The sequence below is a fragment of the Elgaria multicarinata genome, chromosome 4 (assembly GCF_023053635.1).
Source record: "Elgaria multicarinata webbii isolate HBS135686 ecotype San Diego chromosome 4, rElgMul1.1.pri, whole genome shotgun sequence".
NCBI classification, from domain to species: Eukaryota; Metazoa; Chordata; class Lepidosauria; order Squamata; family Anguidae; genus Elgaria; species Elgaria multicarinata.
In genome coordinates, this window is record NC_086174.1 from 2,060,645 (window position 1) to 2,075,091 (window position 14,447).

Consider the following 14,447-nt stretch of genomic DNA (forward strand, 5'->3'; position numbering starts at 1 on the left):
CAGCTGAAGACCTTTTTATTCTCTCAGTATTTTAACAGTTAATTTTAACTTAATTTTAAATTTTACTGTTTTAACTCTGTATTTTAATCTTATATCAATTTTGCTGCGTGGTTTCATCCTGGTTGTGCTTTTTATACTGTATTTTGTATTTGTGCTTTTAACCTGTTGGTTGTTTTATGATGGTTTTAATTTTTGTGAACCGCCCAGAGAGCTTCGGCTGTTGGGCGGTAGAAAAATGTAATAAATTAATAAATAAATAAATTAATTAACAACATATGCTGAGTTTGTTTGTTTTTTAATGGACCCCAGAACTGTTGTTTAAAATGGATACTTTTCATACTGTTGTTTTTATATTTTTTTGATGGTTTTAAATTGTGTATACCTTTTTAATGTCCACTGTTTTTAGCTTTTGTAAACCATCCAGAGAGCTTCGGCTATGGGGCGGTATAAAAATTAAATCAATCAATCAACCTGGCATTCATCATCAGCAAGTGTGAGGGGATTGCTGTTAAATCACCAAGATATTTGAGGCTGGGTGCAAGGGGGAGGGGCAGCACAGAGTTCTCTTAAGGAGCTTGTCCATACATAGGGTGACCCTATGGAAAGGAGGACAAGGCTCCTGTATCTTTAACAGTTGCATAGAAAAGGGAATTTCAGCAGGTGTCATTTGTATATATGGAGAAACTGGTGAAATTCCCTCTTCGTCACATTTAAAGTGCAGGAGCTATACTAGAGTGACCAGATTTAAAAGAGGGCAGGGCTCCTGCAGCTTTAACTGTGGTGATGAAGAGGGAATTTCACCAGGTTCTCATTATTATTATTATTATTATTATTTATTTATTTATTTATTTATATAGCACCATCAATGTACATGGTGCTGTACAGAGTAAAACAGTAAATAGCAAGACCCTGCCGCATAGGCTTACAATCTAATAAAATCATAGTAAAACAATAAGGAGGGGAAGAGAATGCAAACAGGTACAGGGTAGGGTAAGCAGGCACAGGGTAGGGTAAAACTAACAGTAGAAAGTAACAGTATATACAAATGACACCTGCCGAAATTCCCTTTTCAATACAACTGTTAAAGATACAGGAGCCCTGTCCTCCTTTTCATATGATCACCCTATCATGCGGCTTATTTGCCCTTCAGTGGCTGCGTGGTGCTGCTGCGCCAGTTATACCACGCAGCTGCCGAATTGCAGCCATTGTCGGGCTTTTATGAAGCTGTGTGCTGAAAAAGTCAGGGATTAACCTGACTATTTTCTTCAAAGCGAGGTGACCACGCCCCTTCCGCGATGTGACCTTGTTCTGATTTGAGCCAGGTGTATGTGTGTGTTCCAGGGCGGATCACCTGATTGGTCGCTGGAAGCCGAGCAGTGTGGAGGAACCCTGAAAAGGCAGGTTCCCTCTAATTGGGATTCGTTGAGTGGCGGCCAACACTCGTTTTAGAAAAAGCTTGTTACGAGCAGCGCTGCAAGGTGGCCACCCTTAGAGGACCTGAAGGACTGCCCACTAGTGGTAGGCAAAGTTGGCATACTTATAGGGTAACATCCTCAGAAGCAACAGCATATAATAAACCAATCATAATACACTAATAGATAAGCTTTTCAACCAATGATAAGCAAGGATGTGCAGAGTTCTAAGGACAGGAAAAAACAAGACGTTGATGGGTATTGCAAAACTGGAACATTTGTTTTTTGTGGTCACGTCCTTTCTGTCCTCGCCGGGAGGTTCACACTCTTGCTAATATGTCAACACTTCTTGTTGGTTGAGCAATATATTTTCAGTTACAGCTTTGATGAAATTGCTACAGAAGACTTGATTTCTAACAGAAGGGGCTTGCAGCAACCCAGGGTGGGCACAGATAAAACAGCCCACCCACTCATTTCCTCCACAGCAGGAGGCGGGCCTGGTGTATCACAATGATTTTATTGACACATTATGGTATATTATCATTCAATTATGAATCATTGTGATTTCAAACCTGAAGTGTTAATTACCATCTAATTGGCCACTAAAAATAACAAATGGGAATGAGATCCATTTTGCCTCATACTAGATTGATTGATTAAGAGGCTTAATTGGCCTACAAAAGAATAGTACTTAACCTCAGCTGTAAATCAGTCAGCCTTAACGCCATTCTTCTAAACACTATGACCAAGGCGGATTGAAAAGGCTGTAGGTAAACTTTTGATGTATGTTTTCCATTAGTTTATAGAGAGGCACATTTATAAGGAATTCTCATTAACAACATGGGGTTGCTACATGTATTATTGTGTAAATATTTTATTATTCCTTTTAGGAGTCCCGGCATATTTTCAAAGGGGAGTGACACCCTATACCACATCATTGTGGGAATTGTAAAGTTAGCCCCATTAAATCTTCAGGGAGTACACAGCAGCCCGGTATTTAATTGTTCTGTCCTATATGTGCACCCTCGTGTCTACATCCATAATAACAAGCAGTAATCTGTGTATGGTCTATTTGCCCATGTATGTTCTTTTGGTATATTGCATTTTAGCATTGACCACTGACGAAGACCTTTTTTCGAAATGTTTGGCCTTTTTCTACGTTGTTGTAGCTATACATTGGTCTGTGCAATATCTTATTGCACTTTCAATGCAATATCATTGTTAATCTTTATTTTATTTTTGTATGTTAAATATTATGGTTTCACTGTATGTATATCCTTAACTTTTTGTTGAGTATTATATGATTGTTCATTAAGGATTTCACCTTTCCTTGCTCTCTTTACACAACATACAACAGTGACCAGGGCCGGATCTACACTACTGCTTTAAAGCGCTTTATAACAGTTATAAAGCACTTTAACTGCTTTAAAGCGCTATAAAACTGTTATAAAGCGCTTTAAAGCAATAATGTAGATCCGGCCCTGGTAAAGTTGAAGGTCACATCCTTTGGCTGGATATTTACTACGGTAGAAAAGCCATCAGACTATTTAGAAATTGATCTCGCCCTTGTACAGCCTGTGCTGGCATCACCACTGTCCTTGCCAAATAAGATACCTACATGCTCCATACAACCGATTATTTTAATCTTATAATCAACTTTGCTGTGTGGTTTTATCCTGGTTGCGCTTTTTATTCTGTATTTCGTAATTGTGTTTTTAACCTGTTGGATGTTTTTTGTGGTTTTAATTTTTGTGAACCGCCCAGAGAGCTTCGGCTATTGGGCGGTATAAAAATGTAATAAATAAATAAATAAATAAAACCGGGCATTTCAAGTTTCCAGATAAAAAGAACCCAAATTGGTAATGTGGAAAACATGGGATGGCAAAAGCATTTATGTCCTGTCACAGCTGTTAGCAGAAGTCTCTCCATTTTTATTAGGAAACTGTAAAGTAGCCATCATATTGCAGGCAAAATGTCATAATGTCATGTATGCGAAAATATCTCCTTGAGTGCATCTTTGCATCTGTCTTATCTAATATAAGCAAGAGCTCCGGCTCCAGTCCTCCTGTGTCAAAGTTAACTCTCTGTAACTTACTGTAAGGCCAAAGGTATTGTTTACAGAACAGAGAGAATTGTTTAGCATAATTAGCTATGCCCCAGTGTTATGTTCTGATTGGTTTATGCTGCTACTGGGCCCTGCCCCTTGCAGGCTCAAATGCTGTGCTGAATTCCCTATGTCTTTTGTCTGATTGCTCCCTTTGAAGAGGCCAGGCCTTGATTACTAATCAATAAAGCGCTTTTGAACCCTCTGTCGCTGGAATGGTGGAGTCGTGCTTAAGGGCTGTTTGGATTTCGTCCTTGGGTGAAAGAACATTGATCTAACACAGCTCCCCACCAAAGAGAATGGGCTCAAGCCTTTTGGAATGTGGTGACAGTTATAGGTCCTAAACGGTGCTTTAGAAATTGCAAATAAATAAATAAAACAGCCCCACATGGTGATTCATCTAAGAAGCCAATTTTGTCAGCGGAGGCCACATCTAGAGGCACCCAAAGCCTGTTCTTGCCCTGGCCTTGTCATTAACTTTCGTTTCCTCTCTCAGTCATTCCGGGAACTCTCTTTCAGGTTTCTCAACAACAGGTAGTTGACAAACAGCCGGCTAACTCGAGTCCTCCGGAACATCTTTTTATAAACAGTGCACTACAAGCAGTAGTGTAGATCCGGCTGGGTCCAGGAGGTTGTAAATGCCTCCTTGAGAGAGGGAGTGGTGCCGGCCTCTTTAAAAGAGGCGGCAATTAGACAACTCCTGAAGAAGCCTAACCTGGACCCGGAAGATGTAAACAACTACAGGCCGGTGGCTAATATCCCTTTCCTGGGCAAGGTGCTTGAGCGGGTGGTTGCAGGACAACTCCAGGCACTCTTGAATGAAACGGATTATCTAGATCCATTTCAATCGGGTTTCAGGCCTGGTTTTGGAACGGAAACTGCCTTGGTCGCCCTGCGGGATGACCTCTGTCGGGAGAGAGACAGGGGGAGTGCGACCCTGTTGGTTCTCCTGGACCTCTCAGCGGCCTTCGATACCATCGACCATGGTATCCTTCTGGATAGGTTGTCTGAGCTGGGAGTTGGAGGTACTGCGTTGCAGTGGTTCCGCTCCTACTTGGATGGCCGATTCCAGAAGGTGGTGCTGGGGGATTATTGCTCTGTGCCGTGGCTCCTAAGCTATGGGGTTCCACAGGGCTCTATCTTATCCCCTATGCTGTTTAACATATACATGAAGCCGCTGGGGGAGGTTATCCGGAAATGTGGACTGAGGTGTCATCAATATGTGGATGATACCCAGCTCTACATTTCCTTTTCATCAAACCCAGGTGAGGCAGTGGCTGTTCTGAACCAGTGCCTGGGCACGGTAATGGACTGGATGAGGGCTAATAAACTGAAACTCAATCCAGACAAGACGGAGGTACTGTTAGCGGGTGGTTCTTCTGTCCGGAGAGGTGATGTTTGCCCTGTCCTGGACGAGGTTGCACTCCCCCTAAAGGATCGGGTCCGTAGTTTGGGGGTGCTCTTCGATCCAGAACTGTCACTTGAGGCACAGGTGAACTCAGTGGCAAAGAGCACCTTTTATCAGCTTAGGCTGATATACCAGCTGCGCCCTTATCTGGACAGAGATAGCTTAGCTACAGTTATCCATGCTCTGATAACCTCTCGTTTGGATTACTGCAATGCGTTATACGTGGGGCTGCCTTTGAAAATGGTCCGGAAGCTTCAACTGGTGCAAAATAGGGCAGCAAGGTTATTAACAGGGACTGGCCGGCGAGATCGCATTACGCCAGTCCTTTTACAACTTCATTGGCTGCCAGTCCAGGTCCGGGCCCAATTCAAAGTGCTGGTATTGACATTTAAAGCCCTAAACGGTTTGGGGCCAGGTTATCTGAAGGAACGCCTCCTCCCATATGTACCTGCCCGGACCTTAAGATCATCTACAGGGGCCCTTCTCCGTGAGCCCCTGCCAAAGGAAGTGAGGCAGGTGGCTACTAGGAGGTGGGCTTTCTCCGCTGTGGCACCCCGGTTGTGGAATGAGCTCCCCAGAGAGGTCCGCCTGGCGCCTACACTGTACTGCTTTCGTCGCCAGCTGAAGACCTTTTTATTCTCTCAGTATTTTAACACTTAATTTTAACTTAAATTTAAATTTTACTGTTTTAACTCTGTATTTTAATCTTATATCAACTTTGCTGTGTGGTTTTATCCTGGTTGCGCTTTTTATATTGTATTTCGTAATTGTGTTTTAACCTGTTTGGTGTTTTACTGTGGTTTTAATTTTTGTGAACCGCCCAGAGAGCTTCGGCTATTGGGCGGTATAAAAATGTAATAAATAAATAAATAAATAAATAAATAAATAAACCCTCTGGAGAAAAGACAGTGGCTTGGATCCAAGGATGCCTTTAACCCTTTTGTCTTCCAGTGAACCTACAGCCTCCTTAGCCAGTTACCTGTTTGTAATGTACTTAAAGGATTTTTTGATTTTTTTTGGTTGGTCTTTGTTATTATTGCTGCTTAATGTTCTGCTCCTCAAAAAGGCTTCGCTGCACCCCTCATCATCTGCTGGCATTTTGGGCATGCCAGTTCGTGTTCCTTTCTATTCTCCATCTGTCAGGGATGCTTTAGGGTGGATGGCCTTGTGGGCCCCTTCCAACTCTACTATTCTATGATTCCTTTGTGGAACACTTCCATGTTCTGAAGGAAGCCCTTCTTCCTTGACCCTGCCTGGTGACCTCTTTGGGTGCTTCCAGATGAGGCTTTTATAGCAGAATTGCTCCGATTCATTCACAGAAAATAATAATAATAATAATAATAATAATAATAATAATAATAATAATAATAATAATATTTCTTATCAGCCTCTCCATCTTGATCGAAGAGGGGAACAACAGTAAGTATAAAATGCATGAAATATTGATTAAAAACATAGTATACTTTGTTAAAACTTCCTAAAAAACATCCTAAAAACATCCTAAAAGCATCCTAAAATTCAGCTGGGTAGGTCTGCCGGAAGAGATCAGTCTTTATAGGTTTCTTAAAATCCGGAAGACTGTTAAGTTGACGATTCTCTCCTGGCAGGCCATTCCATTGTCTGGGAGCAGCAGAAGAAAACTTCCTCTGGGTAATAGTTGTCAGCCTTGTTTTTGTTGACTGGAGTAAATTCTCCCCAGAGGACCTGAGTCTGCGGGGAGGATTGTACAGGAGAAGGCGACACCACAGGTAGCCTGGACCCAAACCATGTAGGGCTTTAAAGGTGATAACCAACATTTTATACTTCACCCGGAAACTAATTGGCAGCCAGTGAAGAGATTTTAAAACTGGTGTAATGTGGTCACCCCTAGATGTATCGGTGACCAGCCTGGCTGCCATATTTTGAACTAGTTGAAGTTTCTGGATTAGGCACAAAGATAGCTCTATGCAGAGTGTATTTGAGAGTCCAATGTTGTCACCTTTCCATTTCCCCACTACTATCTTTTTCATTACTGCAGAAGACGCAGCTGGACAACCCTCTGTCAGGGATGCTTTAGGGTGGATTCCTGCATTGAGCAGGGGGTTGGACTCGATGGCCTTGTAGGCCCCTTCCAACTCTGCTATTCTAGGATTCTATGTAAATCTGTTAAGAAAAAATGACAGAGTTGGTGCACAAGACTTCCTGAGTTGTAGCACTGGGACACCCTCTGCCCCCTTTCTGGAAGCATCCCTAGGCTTAATGGTACTTTTCCTGACCTGGTGTAAACATTCTAACTGAACTTCAACTTCGTCCTTAACAATCTCCTCCTTTTCAGAACTTTCATCTTTTGAAGTCAAATGTTGGTGTGTTGGATTTCCCTGGCAATTTTACAGTAATATATACATTAGATTTGTTAGCAGAAAGCTGTAGAAGCAGTTTGCATTCTGAGAGCCTAACTAGACGTGACATGGGAGATTGTGCCCCAAAGATGCCCCCAAACTCTTGACAATAAATGCCACATCCAGGATCAAATAGCAGGGGGGCGGCGGCTATCTCACTAGAAATAGGTAAAGGGAGGAAAGGGATAAACATCTCTTCTGCAGGTAATATGCTTCTGACCTGGGAAGTGGGCATTTAGGCTTGCTTTTTTTTTTTCTTAAAAAAAAGTTGCATAACATAAGTCTTTGGCCCACAGTCAATGGTGAGAGAGTCCTCCCCCCCGCTTCCTCCTCCTCCTCCTCCTCCTCCCACCCCGTCGATTTGCATTGTTCATAACTGAGTCGGACTTTCAGCTCCTCCCAGACATCTTTGTAGGTATAATTTAGAACTTTCTTTTTCGTTTTCCTGGCTGAAACTCAGTAGGGCTGCAATCATTACATAAAAAGCAGCTTCTTGGTCTCCGCTAGGACTGTGCCAGGAACTTTGGAGTTGATTGCAGGCTTGCAGAGAACGGATCCACCAAATCCCCAGGTAAGAAGAGTTTCTCCTGCCACTGGTCTCCAGTGTTAGGAGATTTGCTTTCCCACCATGGCTTCCAGATGTCTCCGTCTGGCAAACTTAGCGGTTTTGCAAACTGCACTAATGTTTCCTTGTACTTAGTATCAGCCTCGAACCAGAGACACAGCTTCAAATCCCCATTTAGCTATGAAACTCACTAAGTGACTTTCACCCATTCCCCACCATCTCTCAGCCAACTGTACAGAGTTGATGTGAAAATAAAATTTGGGGTGGGGAGGTGAGAGAACTATGCATGCTACTCTGAGTTCCATGGAGAAAGGATGGGATAAAAATAGGGTGAGCATATGACCGGATTTGGCTGGATTTGCCCGGGTTTTTGGTGACAAATCCAGGAGGGGAGGGGGAATCCAGTTTTTTCCAACCTTCGCAGCCAGAGAGCAGCTCTAATGGGAATTAACAAAAATGCTTATAACTTTGTCATTTTTAAGATAAAGACATTTATTTATTTATTTATTTATTTATTACATTTTTATACCGCCCAATAGCCGAAGCTCTCTGGGCGGTTCACAAAAATTAAAACCACAGTAAAACACCCAACAGGTTAAAACACAATTACGAAATACAATATAAAAAGCGCAACCAGGATAAAACCACACAGCAAAGTTGATATAAGATTAAAATACAGAGTTAAAACAGTAAAATTTAAATTTAAGTTAAAATTAAGTGTTAAAATACTGAGTGAATAAAAAGGTCTTCAGCTGGCGACGAAAGCAGTACAGTGTAGGCACCAGGCGGACCTCTCTGGGGAGCTCGTTCCACAACCGGGGTGCCACAGCGGAGAAAGCCCTCCTCCTAGTAACCACCTGCCTCACTTCCTTTTGACATGAAACTTGGCACAATGGTAGGTTGTAGGTAGGGCTTTAGTCATACCAAATTTGAAACAGATCCATTGAATTTTTTTGGAATTTTTCAAAAATTGAGGTTTATAATTATTATTTTTAAAATCGTCATTTTTAAAGATAAAGAGCTGAAACCGCACCATGATAGGTTTTAGGTAGAGCTTTAGCCACACCAGATTTGAAACAGATCCGTTCATCCATTGATTTTTTAGGAATTTTTCAAAAATTGAGGTTTTAAAATTATTATTTTTAAAATCGTCATTTTTAAAGATAAAGAGATGAAACTTTACACCATGATAGGTTTTAGGTAGAGCTTTTGCCACACCAGATTTGAAACAGACCTGTTCATCCATTGATTTTTTAGGATTTTTTTTTTAAAAATTGAGGTTTTAAAATTATTATTTTGAAAATCATCATTTTTAAAGATAAAGAGATGAAACTTGGCACCATGATAGGTTATAGGTAGAGCTTTAGCCATACCAAATTTGAAACAGATCCGTTCATCCATTGATTTTTTAGGAATTTCTCAGAAATTGAAGTTTTAAAATTATTGTTTTTAAAATTGTCATTTTTAAAGATAGAGATGAAACTTGGTGCCATGATAGGTTATAGGTAGAGCTTTAGCCATACCAAATTTGAAATACATCCGTTCATCCATTGATTTTTAGTAATTTTTTAAAATTTGAGGATTTAATTTTTTTAAAAAATGTTATTTTTAAACATAAAGAGATGAAACTTGGTACCATGATTGCTCTTAACAAGGACTTCAGCTATGCCAATTTTGAAACAGATCTGTTCATCCATTGAGTTTTAAGATTTTTTTAAAAGTTTGAGGTTTAAATTTTTTTTTTTTTTTAGAAATGACGTTTTTAAAGATAAAGGGCTGAAAGCTGGCACTATGATAGCTCTTAAGGAGAGATTTAATCATGCCAAGTTTGAATCAGATCTGTTCGTCCATTTTTAAAAGGATTGTTTTAAAAGTTCAAAGTTTTAAAATTATTGTTTTTTAAAACTGCTGGAGCCATATCCTTCAAACTCAGGTTGTCAAACCTCCTCTTTGGGGTGTTGCACATTGAGCAGTTTCAGCCCTTGGCATTAAGGGGATCTCCAGTCTTTAGGTAAGAAGTCCTGGGCAAGCAGGGCACCTTTCCTGTGGCAGATTTGGTGTGCAGTCGGGTACCTGGAGCTCAGCAGAGGCAAGGCATCCACAAATCAAAATGTGGGAAAGGAGAGATCAGTCAGCTAGGGTGACCATATGAAAAGGAGGACAGGGCTCCTGTATCTTTAACAGTAATGTAGAAAAAGGAATTTCAGCAGGTATCAATTAAAGAAGGTGAAATTCCCTCTTCATCACAACAGTTAAAGCCACACTAGCTATAGTAGAGTGGCAAGATACAAAAGAGGGCAGGGCTTCTGCAGCTTTAACTGTTGTGATGAAGAGGGAATTCCGCCCTCTTCAATTGACACCCGCTGAAATTCCCTTTTCTACATTACTGTTAAAGATACAGGAGCCCTGTCCTCCTTTTCATAGGGTCACCCTAGGAGTCAAAGCCGCCCACAGGGCAAAACAGAATGGGCCAGAGGTCTTTTTCTCAAAGTTCCACATCATGGGCGATGAAGGGTCATCTTTAGAGAAAAACTCTCGCAACCAACGGTAAGGTGCCAGTCGAGAGAGAGGCTCTCTTCTTTGCGGATGCCCTGTTGCTGCGAATGTTGGCATGAAATTCAGCTTGCAATGAGTGAAGACACAGTCAGAAAAGATATTTGAGGGAAGGGGAGAATGTAACACACAGAGTATAGCAAAAGCTTCAAAGTACAGCAAAACTTACAAAAGTAGGAGTGAGTGAAGTTAATTTCAGATACATTGAATCTCTCACTTGTTCTTTATTTCAGTGATTTTTACATTAAGATGCTATGTAGAACAGATTTGTCTTTAATGTGTGCTGTAAAATCAGACATGTGACCAAGGATATGTTCAGGTGGGCACGCCCCCTTGGTGCTGGACACGCGGACAATGTTGTCCTCCTTTTTGGTTTCCAAAATATGATCACCCTAATAGTATGGATCAGCTTTTCAGGATTGTGAGGGGGGCTGTCTTCATGGCACCGCGTTGGTGCCTCACTGCCACCAAACCCTCCACTATCCACTGTGCTTGTAGGTGGGAAGAGTTGGGCTGACCTTGCTCTGGCTGGAAAAGTCAGGGTAAGTCCCCAAACTTCAAGCATGCATCTTTGCCCCAGGGTGCCTTCGAATCTGCAGCTGCGTCATCTAACTGACGGAGCAGAGATTTGGAGTCACCCCTGGGCAAAGACTATGCCAAGACAGCCCCAGAGTTAGAGCAAGAAGGGAGTGCCCCAGTTAATGAGTTGAGCTATGTCTCTAGATGCTTGGTTCCAAATCTGTGCCACTTATTGAAAAGTATACAACATGTGTCCTGCTTTGGCTGTAGCAAGCTGCAAGTGCACTGGAGGCAGCAAATAGTCAAGCCTACAAGAATTTAGCCAATAAGGTTCAGGTTACAACAGAGGTGGTTTAATTCCAGGCAGAGGTCAGAGTACAGTCAGTCAGTCAGTCAAGAGGAAAAGACAGCAGCAAGAGTGGTCAGGATAACGAGGAAGAAGTCAAACACAGTAAATCAGTCAGCGTATGTTAAGCTGTCCAGAAGCTGAGTTGTTAGGCAGTCCAAAAGGTCAAGGAAACTGCACTGGCTGCCTATTCGCCACCGGGCCAGGTTTAAGGCTCTGGTACTTGTGTACAAAGCCCTAAACAACTTGGGACCAGGATACCTGAGAGAGCTCTGCCTTCTCCCTTACCAACCTGCCCGGTCACTGAGGTCATCCGAGGGCCTGCTCCTGGTGGTTCCACCTAGATCCATCCTCCGATTGGAATCCACCAGGGGAAGAGCCTTCAGCGTGGTGGCGCCCCTCCTGTGGAACTCCCTGCCTCTGGAGGTCAGGCAGGCGCCAACCTTGTACTCCTTCCGGCGCCTCCTGAAAACATCTTTATTCCAAGAAGCCTTTCTTTAACATGCAGGCTTGGATTTCTGTGTTGTTGTTGTTTTGCTTCTTTTTAAATTTTGTTTTAACTGTTTTATTCTGTTTTTATTTTCATTTTACCTTGTACACCGCTCCGAAATTTTTCAATGGGGAGCGGTATATAAATAATCTAAATAAATAAATAATAAATAAGGAAACAGGGCCTCAATCACAGACACATTTGAGGAGGCAAGATCAAAGGCAGGATTGGACCAGGTTGTCCCAACGCTGGATGGATCCTGTGGGAATCTACACTGATGTTATTCTAACGTTATGAATGGGTTACTGTGATGCATAGCGTCACGTGACCCTGTGTCTCTAACGTTGTAAATGAGTTGTACTTACTGGTTCTGTTTCGTTGTCCCCTTTCGCTGTTGCTTAGCTGTAGCGCTGATATTGATGCATGTGCCTCGTTCTATCGGTCATTTTCCTCTTCCTCTTCTCTGAAAGCAGCAGAGCTGCTGGGTTTGCTCCGCCCACTTCCTGTTCTCCTTCCTTCGCTTTGTCCCGTTTGCTATCTTATCTGCTACAGCAGTTGGAGCTTCATCACACCAGCGTTATACTGTGCAATCACTGACCATTGCATGCAAAGGACTCAGACGTTTCCCACCTTAAAATCTGCTTTGATTGTGAAGTACTCCCATGCATCCTGCCTCAATTGTGCTCCTTTTGCGAAAGATTCGCCCTAATTCCGAGCCGCCACTGCGGGCACAGGAGCAGGATTTATTTATTTATTTATTACATTTTTATACCGCCCAATAGCCGAAGCTTTAAACAAATGCTTACATCTGCGAAAGCTTTAAAGATAAAGACACCAAAATCGGCACAGTAATGGATATTAGGGAGAGCTTTAAGCATACCAAATTTGACTTGAATTGGGTCATCTGGTGATTTTTTATGATTTTTTTTTACATTTCCCCCTCTTTGCAAAGTATCTGAGGAGTGCTAAATTCACTTCCTGGTAAGCAAAGGATCGCTGTAGCTCCATGCAGGAAAATTAACACGGGTCTCTGCTCCCGGTCCAAAACTCTAACCAGCGGGGCTTAAATGGTGTGTTTGAAATAATCCCAACAGCTGGGGCTGCCAAAAACAGGCCTCACCGTCTGCGCTGCTGAATGTTTTCAGTTTGGTCACCCATCCAAACCCTGACCAGACCCGGACCTTCTTAGCTTGTGTAAAGATATTTTGGGAGGGGGTTTGTGTGTGCTTATGACTATTGCCCTGCACTGCTGGCTAGGAACGAGGCAGGAAGTGGGCAGAGCAAACCCAGCAGCTCTGCTACTTTCAGAGAAGAGGAAGAACACTGAAACTATTGAACAGTACGCCCTGCAGTAACGTTACAGTTAAACTCAAGTAATGCTACATTCGTGCCCCGTTACGTTAAAAGCTGACACGGATAACAACGTTAGAAATGGACACTAGCAACGTTAGAAGACTAGTGTTGATCATCCCAGTTTCCCACAGTGGTTAACTGGATGCCTCTGGGAACTCCACAAGGAGGACATGAGTGCAATGGCCTCCTCACACTGTCTCCAACCCCCAGTAATTGGTTTTCAGGGACTTGCTACTTCTGATCCCTGCTATAATATATAGCTACCATGACGAGTAGCGATTGATTTGGTAGCCCTCTCCTCCATGAATTTGTCTAATCCCCTTTTAAAGCCTTCTAAGTTTCTGTCCAGCACCACATCCCATGCAAGCAAATTCCATAGTTTAACTATGCATTGTGGGGAAAAGTCCTTTTTGCCAGTCCTAAATCTCTTGTCATTAGCCAGGGTTCTAGTATTGTGTGTTTGAGAGAAAAAGTAAACTAAGAAGTCCTTTCTTTGTAGGATCATTGCTCCAGGACTTGATCACTTTGGTGGCCCTTGATAACGGATTGTTTACTCTACTCTTTTCATATTTATTCATATTTAACAGTTCTGTAGAAGTTTCCCAACTTGAACTTGGTGGTTTTGCCCTGACTGGGACATGAACCATACTGCCCAAGAATATTTTTCACAATGTTCCCTATTCCCCAGGCCAAGCTTTCTGCCAGTAACAGATCAAAAACAAACTTTGGTTGGGACAGCCATTTTAGCTATGCCTCTTTGATAGGCCTGAAATGACGATTGCCTTAACACTGCCTACACCATGATGCTCTGCTTAAAGCGATCTAGTTCTTCTAGGATGTCTCAAAGAATGTATTTATTTATTTATTTATTTATTTATTGCATTTCTATACCGCCCAATAGCCAGAGCTCTCTGGGCAGTTCACAAAAATTAAAAACGTTCAACGTATTAAACAACAGTATAAAACCATAATATAAAATACAATATAAAAGCTCAATCGGATAAAAACAGCAGCAATGCAAAATTACAAATTTAAAACACCAAGTTAAAGTTTACAAATTTAAAACACCACAGCTGGTTTGCTGAGAGAGAGGTTCGCTTAGCGCCTACTATTGTACTCTTTCTGGCACCAGGTGAAGACTTTTGTATTCTCCCAGCATTTTAGCATTCTAGTCTTTTAGTGCTGCTGTTTTAAATATGCATTTTAAATCTCTGCATTGCTGCTAGGCTTTGATGATGATGATGATTACATTTATATCCCGCCATTTTTTCCTCCAAGGAACCCAAGGCGGTGATCATAATCCTCCTCCTCTCCATGCT

At 42.1% G+C, this 14,447-nt stretch overlaps 1 protein-coding gene across 1 annotated transcript in view; it reads left to right on the plus strand.

Annotated features, from left to right (window-relative positions):
• The first annotated feature begins 7,787 nt into the window (after positions 1-7,787).
• Positions 7,788-14,447, plus strand: part of LOC134398120 (nuclear GTPase SLIP-GC-like) — a 65,287-nt gene continuing 58,627 nt past the window's right edge. The window contains exon 1 of the mRNA XM_063125365.1: positions 7,788-7,873. The gene's annotated coding sequence lies outside the window, so the exon portion shown is untranslated. The remainder of the gene's footprint in view (positions 7,874-14,447) is intronic.